Source organism: Piliocolobus tephrosceles, chromosome 10 (genome assembly GCF_002776525.5).
Source record: "Piliocolobus tephrosceles isolate RC106 chromosome 10, ASM277652v3, whole genome shotgun sequence".
NCBI classification, from domain to species: domain Eukaryota; kingdom Metazoa; phylum Chordata; class Mammalia; order Primates; family Cercopithecidae; genus Piliocolobus; species Piliocolobus tephrosceles.
The window spans coordinates 42,493,387-42,506,542 of NC_045443.1; positions in this window are offsets into that span (position 1 = coordinate 42,493,387).

Here is a 13,156-nt window from a genome sequence, read left to right on the forward strand (position 1 = left end):
AAAATGAAAAAAACTACAGGCTTCAACTACTTCAGGGACAATATAGAGATCAAATAAAAGTAGTGTCATTACAAAGTGACATTTGCTTAAGAAGCTTTGAATTATCTCTAAATGGATCTTCCTGGATCTCCTATCAAGATCCACAATCTCGAATGATTGTCCCCAGACTAAGGATATGTATAGAGAGCTGAAGATACATATCACTATATATGCTCTTCAGTGCTCTTTCGGTAAATTATAATTATATGTATATAACTATTTATATCAAAGTATTTTACTCTTGGGCTATGAACTACTTGAAGCTAGGGATCTTATTCATCTCTGAAATCTCAGTATCAACTACGATTACTATCATAGAGATAAAGTCTAATAAATATTGGTTGAATGAGTTAATGACAAGGCCATAAACTTATTAAAACTATAATATGGTAGAGGTTATATTTGCTTCTGTTGCAAAATACAAAACATTATCTTAAAATATACACCAAGGAGCATACTTTGTATATGTGCCTATCTCTCAGAATACTCTGGAGACTAAGGAAGTCTGTGATAAGGTTAAAGCATAGAATTTCTTGCTTACTTACCTGAGAACCAAGTGGGATTTTAGTCATTAAATACCCCTGTGGCAAACACTATTGGATCTGCTTAGCCGAGTGGCAAACACTATTGGATCTGCTTAGCTGAAGCAATTCCCACCCTCTTCTCTTGCCACCTTCCACAGAACACGCTGAAAAATATAAAAACTCACTTTCTCAGTCTCCCTTGTAGATAGAGAAGCCCATGTGACCACACTATGGCCAATGGACTGTAACCAGAAGTCTCCTGGGGATTCCTGGGAAATCCACGCTTTTCTGATAAAGGCTCATAAGTGCTGCGAAATCCCTCTTCTTCCTGCTTTGACTGGGGACAGCAGGAACCAATTTGCAACCATGAGGATAAGGCCAGAAGAATGCCAACACGCTGGCCCTGGCATCACTGAACTGCTGAACCAATACCCGAATCTTTCTATCTTCAGATTTCTTGTATGAGAAAAGGTAACCATTTTTATTTAAGCCACTGTTAGATGATATTCTTTTTCTTGCAAATGAGCATACTTCTAATGGCTGAAAAGCCTATTTTGCAAAATAAAAACTCCTAAGTGCCAATTAATTATTTTAATCTCCAAATGTTACAACACAGTCACTAAATATTATCTTACTATTTTCTGTTTAACTAAAGGTTATTTGGGGGTCCTTTTAAAACATTTATTCCCCCAGGTATCTAGCTACTTAAACCACTACCATTCACCGTTTCTTTAGCACCTCTTTGCACTTACTCCGAGCACTGTCTTCAAGAAAATCTTAATTTCTTTCATTCAGCTCTTTGAAGGATAAGTACAGCATTTTCCATAATCTATCTACTTTCCTTTTAAGTGATATGAATTTAGTTTATTTATTCAATTTTTGTGGCATATTTCCAGAAAAGATATTTGGTGGGCACTATTAATCTGAAGCTATATGTCTTAGGTGGAATTTTACCTGGATCAAAAGACAGGAGAGCTATACAGGAGATCCACAAGATAGTGGACTAGTAAGCTCTAGGTCCTTGTTCCTCCCTGGAAACATCAAATAACATACGGACAAAAGTAGCTTTGGGAAACTAGTTAAGAAGTTGTAGAAAACAAGGAAATACTAAGCCAAGAAAAAGCCACACTCAAAAGAGTAAGAAATTTCATGGCATTTTTGCTCACACTTTCCCTATGCTCTCCCTCATGCAATGTAGCTTGCTTAGGAGGAAACCACTCAGTTCCTGGTTCTTCCTCCCTTGGGACCAAAGAAAATGAGTGGAACTTGCTTGCAACATTCTGGCTTGTCTGAGGGATGCATGGGTGACTGGTTTATGTCTTGTGTGACTTGAAGAGTAAATGAAAACAGTGTCATAGTTTAGATATCAACTTGGAGGATCCTGGAAGCAGGAATAGGCACTTTGGCATGTGATAACTGCAGGAGGACTACAGACCTACAGGTACCTGGGGCAAGAGATGATGGGCAGGGAAATACAATAGAATATCTAAGGCCCTGAGAAGCAGGGTTGAGACTCAGATAAATTAAGACATTTAAAAGCAGCCAGCCTAGCGCAGTGGCTCACACCTGTAATCCCAGCACTTTGGGAAGGCGAGGTGGGCGGATCACCTGAGGTCAGGAGTTTGAGATCAGTCTGACCAACATGGTGAAACCCTGTCTCTACTAAAATACAAAAAAATAGCCAGGCATGATGGCACACACCTGTAGTCCCAGCTACTTGGGAGGCTGAGGCAGGAGAATCGCTTGAACCTGGGAGGTGAAGGCTGCAATGAGCCGATATCTCGCCACTGCACTCCAGTCTGGTGACAGAGCAAGACTCCGTCTCAAAAAAATAAATAAAATAAAACAAAATAAATAAAATAAAATAGAATAAAATAAAATAAAAGCAGCCGTGCAGATGGGGGAATTGGAGGAGAAAGCACACATGGAAGACCAGGAAAGGAATTCCCAGATGCTGGACTAATTAATGAAGGGCTTCCCCTTGCCTGGAGCCAATCTGCAAAGACTGGGAGAGGTGCCATCTTCTCAAATCCCCAATTTTCAATAAAAGATTACAATGCATACAAAGAAACAGGTGAATATGGCCAATTCAAAATAAAAATAATAAATCTCCAGAAACAGTCCCTGAAGAATCATAGGCCTCAGACTTACTTGACAAAAATTTTAAAACAACTTACATGTGGCCAATGAACATAAACAGAAAACTAAACAAAATCAGGAAAATGACACAGGAACAAAGTAAGAATTTCAACATAAAGATAAAAATTATTTTAAAAGAACAAAACAGAAATCATAATACCTGATAAACACAATACCTGAATTTAAAAATTCACTAAAAGGCTTCAATGGAAGACTCAGGCAAAAGAAAAAAAATCAGTGAACTCAAAGACAAGTCATTTGAAATTATCAGGTCTGAGAAGCAAAAAGAAAAAAAAAAGAAGAAGAAGAAGAAGAAAAGTGAACAGAGCCTAAAGGATTATGGGACACCATCAAGCCAACCATAATATACACTATGAGAATCTCAGAAGGAGAAGAGACAGAAAGAGACAGAAAGCTTATTTGAAGAAATAATGGCCAAAAGTTCTCCACATTTGAAGAAATAAATAGATATACAAATACAAGAAGCTGAACAAACTCCAAGTAGTGTAAGCTCACCAAGACACATTATAATCAAGCTGTCAAAAGACAAAGACAGAGAGATTCTTGAAAGCATCAAGAAAAAAGCAACCTGTCACATACAAGGTATCCACAATAAGATTATCAGTAGATTTCTTGGCAGAAACCATGCAACCCAAAGAGCAACAGGATGATGTATTTAAAGTACTGAGAGGAAAAAAACTATCAACCAATAATTTTACATTTTACAGAACTATTCTTCAAAAATGTGGGAGAAATGGAGACATTTCCAGATAAACAAATGAGGAAGCTCATTTCCACCAGAACTGCCCTAAAAGAAATACTAAAGTGATTCCTTCAAGTTGAAATAAAAGTACGCTAGACAGTTACAAAAAAAACCATATAAAAATATACAGTTCTTTGGTAAAGGTGAATACATCAAAAAATACAAAAACCAGTATTATCACAATTTGGTTCACAACTCCATTTTTATTCTTCTACAAGACTTAAAAGCATAAAAAATGACTATAAATCTATACTAATGGTACACAATATATAAAGTTGTAGCCAAAAAAAGGAGAACAAGGAACCTCAAGCCCAAAGATGTACACACAACTAAGAATCACTACACATTTAAGAAAAGCAACACCTTGAAAGAGGCACATCAAATAAACTCCAGAGTCAACACCTATACAAATAGAGTTAATAGGTCACAAAGAGTCTTTCAAAATGTCATATTAATATCTTCTGAGGGACAAGATAAGACATTATATTCACAAAATGAGAAGACCTTGATATAAAAAATAACCACTTGGGCATCTTATAAATATAAACATAAATATAAAAATTAAACCATCAAGGTAAATAGATAAATAACATCTAAATTGTCCATAGAAAAATGAGATAACTAAAGATCCAATTAAAAAGTGGGAATATTGAAAATTATTAGAAATTTTTCAGCTTATAAAGCAAAAGGAAGACAGTAAAGAGATGTGGCAAAAAACTCAAGAAACTCCAATATAAGTATGGTAGACACTGCAGAAAAGCAGGAGTGGAAAAATAGGAGAACGGAAAGAATCAAGAAGAGGAAATAATCAAAAGAATAATAGAAGAAAATTCCCCCTGAACCATATAGTTTCAGAATGATAGTGTCTACCAGAGCCTGGGTAAATGAAAAAAGACCCAAACTAGATACATCATAGTAAAAATTTGTGTATCAAAGATAAGGAGAAAAATCCTAAAAGTTTTCAGTGAACAGTACAACAAACAATATTAAACAAACAAAATAACTGATGCCACCTACAAGGGAATGAGTAATAAGGACTTCATGCTGAGGAAAAGTATACCTCTTGCAAATAACTACATTCTTTTCCCCTTCTAGTAAGACTGTTATGAAACCTATCGTATTTCCTTTTTTGCCCTGGATAACAGGAAGCTATGATGTTTAAGCACTGGAGCCATGTTAACTAACATGCTAAAATATACGAATTTTATTTCCCATTCCTAGTTGTCAATTATTTTGTGTATTTAACTAGCATATAAGTATTTCTTTAAAATTTTTAAATTGTGGCAAAATACATACAGCATAGTATTTACCATCTTAATAATTTTTAAATGCACCTTTCAAAATAGTGTTAAATACTTTCACATGCTTGTGCAACCAACCTCCAGAACTATTTTCTTGTAAAATTGAAAATCATACCCACAAAAAAAGACCCCACTTTCCCTCCTCCCAGCCCCTGCAACAAACATGATAGTTTCTGTCTCTCTGATTTTGACTACTCTAGGTACTTCGCATAAAAGAAATCATATGGTATTTATATTTTTGTAAATGGCTTATTTCATTTAGCATAATGTCCAGTAACACACCTACTGACCTTCATAGCTTAGCCCAGTCTACCTGAAATGTTCTCAGAATACTTACATTAGTCTACAGTTGGGCAAAATCATTTAACACAAAGCCTATTTTTTAAGTAAACTCGTGTTATGGGGGTTTGTTGTACAGATTATTTTATCACCCAGATACTAAGTACACAATTGTTATTTTTTTCTGATCCTCTCCTTCCTCCCACCTTCCACCCTCAAGTGGGCCCCAGTGTCTGTTGTTCCCGTCTTTGTGTCCATGAGTTCTCATCATTTAGCTCCCACTTATAAGTGAGAACATGCTGTATTTGGTTTTCTGTTCCTGCCTTAGTTTGCTAAGGATAATGGCCTCCACAAAACCTATTTTATAATAAAGTGTGACACTTTACATATCTCATGTAATTTATTGAATACTATACTGAAAGTGAAAACAGAAATTATTATTAGGATATTCACCATTAATGTGTATAGATGAAAGCACACTGAGCCTGAAGAATGTTCGAAGCATTAAACTAAAATTAATTGCTGATAATGGGGATGCTATAGCTACAGAGTCATCAATTTCTCTCTTCTGGTGAGTCTTGAGAATAGCTGACACCTGTTTATGGTTTAGAAGGCAAAGTGTTCTTCAGGCAGATACCAAATTTTGACAATACGTTTTTTCTTTTCATTATGTATTTCTTCATTGCAAGCAAGAGCATCCTTTTTACTTCCGTGGAGCTCCTGGATTAATAGGGAAAACAGACAAGGTAATAAGGTTGGCAAAGAACAGGAGAGACGATGGAACAATATGTATGTGATAGCAATTGTAATTGTCGCCCATTTGTCCTAACATTCACACACCACTGCTGATAGTAGAAAACACCTCTGCCAATTTCTTTGCTGTGAACTTTCTTGGTGCCTCAGGTACAATTTCTTCTATCTCTGCCTCAACTTTTTTACTTCTTTCTTTCTCCAGCTTCTCATTGGAAAGTTCTTCAGCCTCAATGCCAACAAGCTTATGAATACAGCAGAATCTCTGTTAACACTTCGAATGTGTTCACATATGTCTTCAAAACTTTCTTCCAAATGCTGTTCATGCATTGCTGTGTGACTTCCCATGCTGCATCGATGTTCCAGATAGCATTTAGAGTGTTAAAAATCCCTCCAAAATGCTCAGAATGTTTGGCCAGATTCAGTCACTTCAACAGCCTGTGCAAACAGTTGACATAAATAGTATGCATTGAATATGCAGTCCATAGAAACCATATTGCTTTTGCACCACCATAAAGTAAAAAAAATCACTAAGTTGAACAGTTGCAGGCCAGGAGGGGTGGCTCACACCTATAATGTCAGCAGTTTGGGAGGCTGAGGTGGGAGGATCCCTTGAGCCCAGGAGTTCAAGACCAGCCTGGGCAACATAGTGAAACCCTGTTTTATATGTATATATATGCATACACATATATAGCAAATAAACTCAAAAGTCATCACTTATGCAAATATAGTTAATAGGGCATAAAGAGCCTTTTAAATTTTCATATTAGTATCTTCAGAGGGACAAGAGAACATATATTGATGCTGCTAATATAGCCTTCAGAACCATAATCCAAATAAACCTTTTTTCTTTATAAATTCAGGCTTGACAAATTATTTCAAAAGGAGGTTTATTTGTCTTATGATTTTGAAGGCTACGTAAGAAGCAAGGTGCCAGCATCTGCTCAGCTTCTGGTGAGCGTGTCATGCTGCTTTCACTCATGGTGGAAGGCGAAGGGGAGCCAGCATGCAGAGGTCACGTGGAGAAAGTAGAAACGAGGGAGAGAAGAAGGTGCAGGCTTTTTTTTAACAACCAGTGCTTGTGGAAAATAAGAATGAGAACTCACTCACTCCCGTGAGAATGACACCAAGCCATTCATGAGGAATCTTCTCCCATGATCCAAACACCTCCCGCTAGGCCCACCTCCAGTATTGGGGATGAAATTTCAACATGAGACTTGGCAGGACCAAACAAACGATATCCAAATCATAGCAAGTCCTTTGCCTATTTTTAAAAAAGTTGTTTGGGTATTTTTCTTGTTGAATTGTAGGAATTCTTTATACATTTTAGATGTTAACCCTTGTTCAGATATGTGATTTGCAAATATTTTCTCCCATTCCATGGATTATCTTTTCACTCTGTTGATGCATGGAAGTTTTTAATTTTCCTGAAGTCCAGTTTATCTTTTTAAAATTTCATGAGCTGTGCAGCTGGTGTCATATACAAGAAATCTTTATCAAATAAATGCCATATCATGAAGACTTTCTCCTATTTTTCCTAAGAGTTTCTAATGGTTGTATAGTTTTATCTCTTATATTTAGGTCTTTGATTCATTTTGACTTAATCTTTGAAATGGTGCAAAGTAAAGTCCAATTTCTTTTTTTGCATGTAGATAACCTGTAAAAAAAATACAATACAGTATTTTGCATGTTGATCTTATATCCTGAAACCTTGCTGAACTCATTTATTAGTTCTAAGGTGTTGTACTGAGATTTCTTGAGAGTAGACAGGTTGAGGATTCCTAATCTGAAAATCTGAAATCAGAAATGCTCCAAATCCAAAACTTTTTGAGCACCGATATGATGCCACTTACATGTGGAAAATTCCATATGTAAGTATCTAACATATAAGTACCTAACACAAACTTTGTTTCGTTCACAAAATTATTAAAAAGAATGTATAAAATTACCTTCAGGCTACATGTATGAGACATAAATAAATTTTATTTTCAGACTTGGGTTCCATCCCTAAGATATCTCATTATGTAAATGTAATATTAAAAAATCCAAAACAATCAAAATCCAAAACACTTCTGGTCTCAAGTATTTCAGATAAGCAATATGCAACTTGTGTTTCCACAAACTGGCAATGAACACACAAAAACCAAAATTTAAAATATAATATCACTTACAGATGCTCAAGAAATTACACTTTGGTGTTATGGCAAGCAGGTAGCATGTGAAAAAAAAAAAAGCACTAAAAAAAATGACAGGTGTAAATGTAGCCACACATGCCCAGTACTTGTATTATGAAAATTTTAAAATGTTCATGAAAGAAATCAAAGAAGACCAAAATAAATGGCGTGACATATCATGCTTATATACTAAAATACTCAACATTGCAAAAATTTCAATTCTCCCCAAACTATTATGTAGGTCGTGTAACATATAGAAGTTGCATACATATAATATGCATATTATACATAAATATATATTTGTGTTTATTATATATTATAGATGCTTATATGAGCCTTTTCCCATAAGTCCCTTTATATATAATAAAATATATTACACACATATGTATATATTACCTACAGGCATCCATCATTTTATTGCACTTCACTTTATTGTGCTTAGCAGATATTGTGTTTTTTTACAAACTGAAGGTTTGTGGCAATCCTGCGTTGAGCAACTCTATCAGCATAATTTTTTCAACAGCATGTACTCACATCATGTCTCTGTGTTACTTTTGGTAATTCTCACAATATTTTAAACTTTTTCATTATTATTATACCTGTTATGATGATCTGTGATCCGCAATCTTTGATGTTACTATTGTAATTGTTTTGGGGTGCCACAAGGCACACCCATATAAGACAGGGAACTTAATTGATACATGTTCTGTATGTCCTGACTGCTCCACCAACCAGCTGTTCCCTTAGCTCTCTCCCTCTCTTCAGGCCTCCGTATTTCCTGACACACAACAATATTGACATTAGGCCAATTAATAACCCTACAATGGCCTCTAAGCATTCAAGTGAAAGGAAGTGTTGCATGTCTCTTACTTTAAATCAAAAGCTAGAAATGACTAAGCTTAGTGAGGAAGGCATGTAGAAAGCTGAGACTAGCCAAAAGCTCGGCTTCTTTGCCAAGCAGCCAAGTTGTGAGTGCAAAGGAAAAGTTATGAAAGGAAATTAAAAGTGCTACTCCAGTGAACTCACAAATGAGAAGAAAATCAAACAGTCTTATTGCTGATATGGAGAAAGCTTCAGTGATCTGGACAGATCACACCAGCCACAACATTTCCTTAAGCCAAACTCTAGTCCAGAGCAAGGACTAACTCTCCTCAATTCTATGAAGGGCGAGGGAGGTGAGGAAGTGGCAGAAGAAAAGTTGGAAGGTAGCAGAGGTTAGGCTCATGAAGTTTAAGGAAAGAAGCCATCTTCTTAATGTAAAAGTACAAGGTGAAGCAGCAAGTGCTAATGGAGAAACTGCATCAAGTTATCCAGAAAATCTAGCTATGATCATTGATGAAGGTGGCTATACTGAACAATGGATTTTCAGTTATGTAAATACAATATTCAAAAAATCCAAAAAAATCAAAATCCAAAACACTTCTGGTCTCAAGCATTTCAGATAAGCAACACGCAATGGATTTTCAAGGAAGCTGAACCAGCCCTATATTAGAAGATTTCATCTAGGACTTTCATAGCTAGAGAAGAGAAATCAATGCCTGGCTTCAAAGCTTCCAAGGACAGGCTGACTCTCTTGTTAGGGCCTAATGCAGCTGGTGAGTTTAAGTTGAAACCAATATTCATTGGCCATTTTGAAAATCCAAGAGCCCTTAATAATTATGCTAAATCTACTCTGTCTATGCTCTATAAACGGAAGAACAAAGCCTGGATGACAGCACTTCTGTTTATAGAATGGTTTACTGAATGTTTTAAGCTTACTGTTGAAACCTACTGCTCAGAAAAAGATTCTTTTCAATATATTATTGCTCACTGTCAATGCACTTGTTCACTCAAGACCTCTGATGGAGATGTAACACAGAGATGAATGTTGTTTTTAAGCCTGTAAACACAACATCCTTTCTGCAGCCCATGGATCAAGGAGTCATTTCAACCTTCAAGTCTTATTATTTAAGAAATACATTCTCTAATGCTATAGCTGTCATAGCTAGTGATTCCTTAGATTAATCTGGGCAAAGTAAATGGAAAACCTTCTGGAAAGGATTCACTATTCTAGATACCACTAAGAATATCCATGATTTATGAGAGGAGGTCAAAATATCAACATGAAAAGGAGTTTATAAGAAGTTGATTCCAACCTCATGGATGACTTTGAGAGGTTCAAGACATCAATGGAGGAACTGCAGATGTGGTAGAAAGAACAAGAGAAATTGAATTAAAAGTGAAGCCCAAAGATGTGACTGAATTGCTACAACTTCATGATCAAATTAGAATGAATGAGAAGTTGTTTCTTATGGATCAGTGAAGAAAGCGATTTCTTGAGATTGAATCTATTCCTGGTGAAGATGCTGTGAACACTGTTCAAATGGCAACGAAGGGCTCACTGAAGGCTCACATAATTGTGAGCAATTTTTAGCAATGAAGTATTTTTAAGTTAAGGCATGTACATGATTTTGACGTAATGTTATCACACACTTAACAGATTATGATATAGTATAAACATAATTTTATATGCACTGGGAAACCAAAAAATTTGTGTGACTTGCTTCGTTGCAATTTTTGCTCTATTATGATAGTCTGGAACTAAATCTGCAATCTCTCTGAGATATATATATATATATACACGTATATATATATACGTGTATATATATATGTGGATTTATTATGAGTAATTGTCTCAGGTGATTACAGAGGATGGCAAGTTCTATAATCTGTCATCAGCAAGCTGGAGACTCAGGGAAGCCAATGCTGTAGTTTAGTTCAGGTAGAGTCCAAAAGCCTGAGAACTTGGAGGGTTGATTGTGGAAGTTTTAAGCCAAGTTTGAAGGCCTGAGAACTGGAAGGCCAATGGTATAATTTCCAGACCCAGAAAAGACTGATGTCCCAGCTTAAGCAGTCAAGCAGAGGGAATTCTCCCCTCCTCCACCTTTTTGTTCTATTCAGCCCCTCAATAATGGATGACCCCCACTCACATTAGGGAGGGCTATACGCTTTCCTCTGTCTGCTGATTCAAATGCTAATCTCTCATGGAAAAATCCCCACAGACACACCAAGAAATAATGTTTAATCAGATTTCTGGGCATCCTATGACTTAGTCACGTTGCACAAAAAATTATCTATCACACAGGTTTAACACAATTCCTATCAAAATTCCTACAGGATTTTTACAGCTGTAAACCAGATTATTTAAAAAATGTATACAGAAAGGCAAAGGAAATGGAATAGTTACAATGATTTCGAAATAAGATGAAACTAGAATAATAAATCTACCCAATTTCAAGATATACTATATAGCTACAGTAACCAAGGCTATGTGATATCGGTGGAGGGATAGAAGCATAAACAAGTGGGACCAAATAGAGAACCAGGAAATAACTGCATACTGAAACAGCCAACTGATTTTAGACAAAGGTTCAAAAGCAATTCAATGAAGAATAGATAGTCTTGGCCAGGTGCAGTGGCTCACGCCTATAATCCCAGCACTTTGGGAGGCTGAGGCGGGCAGATTACCTGAGGTCAGGAGTTCGAGACCAGCCTGGCCAACATGGTGAAACCCCATCTCTACTAAAAATACAAAAAGTAGCCGGGTGTGGCGGCACATACCTGTAATCCCAGCTACTAGGGAGGCTGAGGCAGGAGAATTGTTTGAGCTTGGGAGACGGAGGTTGCAGTGAGCTGAGGTCCTGCCACTGCACTCCAGCCTGGCCAACAGAACAAGACTCTGTCTCAAACAAAAGAATAGGTAGTCTCTTCAACCAATGCTACTGAGGCAAATGGATATGCATAGCAAAAATGAACTTCAACCTAAGTCTCATGCTTTATGCAAAACTTAAAATGAATCATAAACTTAAATGAAAACATAAAACTGTAAAACTTTTAGAAGACAACATAGGAGAAATCTTTGGGATCGAATATGTCATGATGATTTTTTAGACATGACATCAAAAGCATGATCTATAAAAGGAAACATTAATAAATTAGGCCGGGCGTGGTGGCTAACGCCTGTAATCCCAGCACTTTAGGAGGCCGAGACGGGCAGATCACGAGGTCAGGAGATCAAGACCATCCTGGCTAACATGGTGAAACACCATTTCTACTAAAAATACAAAAAATTAGCTGGGCTTGGTGGCGGGCACCTGTAGTCCCAGCTACTTGGGAGGCTGAGGCAGGAGAATGATGTGAACCTGGGAGGCAGAGCTTGCACTGAGCCAAGATTGCACCACTGCACTCCAGCCTGTGCAACAGAGCAAGACTCTGTCTCAAAAGAAAAAAGAAAAAATTAATAAATTAGAGTTTATCAAAGTTAAAAATATTTGCTATGTTTTTAGGCAACGAGCCTGTTAAAAGAATGAAAAGGCAAGCTCCAGCCTGGGAGAAAATATTTGCAAACCACATATCTGACAAAGGACTCATATCTAGAATATATAAAGAACTCTCAAAATTCCACAGCAAAAAGAAAAAAAAAAAAAAAAACCCAAACAATCTAATTAGAAAACAGGCAAAGACATAAACAGACATTTCATTTATAAGATACAGATGGTAAATAAGCACATGAAAAGATGTTCAATATTACCAGCTGTTTACAAAGGAAGTCTTAAGCCAGGCCTCAGATAAGTAAGAGTTTATCAATTAATAGGAGGGGTATAAAACATAAGCTCAAGAGTCTCATTAGACCCCAACAATTTCTTTGGCCTAATATTTTTTTAAAGTTTAAATTTTTCTGCAAGTTATATAGCACTATGTCTAGTATAGTTCCATTTTTGTAAAAAATATGTCTATATATAGGAAAAATTTGAACACTGAGTATTTGAGGTTATTTAAGAGTAATTTTTAAAAATTTAAGTGTGATAATGATTTTTTAAAGTTTTTATCTTTTAAATATAAATGCTAAAGTATTTACTAATGAAATGTTATTATGTCTTAGATTTCCTTACAAATAATCCAGTGAGGGATGGAAGAAAATGGGGGAATATGGATGATGCATGATTGACCATGATTTGATTACAGTGGAAGTTGGGTGATATGTATATACTGGCTCATTATATTATTCTGTTTCTTCAAGTTTGAAATGTTTCATAATAAAGATTAAAGTAAATTAAAATATAGTTGCATAAATGTTTCTATGTGCATAGCAAAACAAAATCTGAAAGGATGTTCATCAAATTGTTATGCGTATCTTTGGAGTGCAGA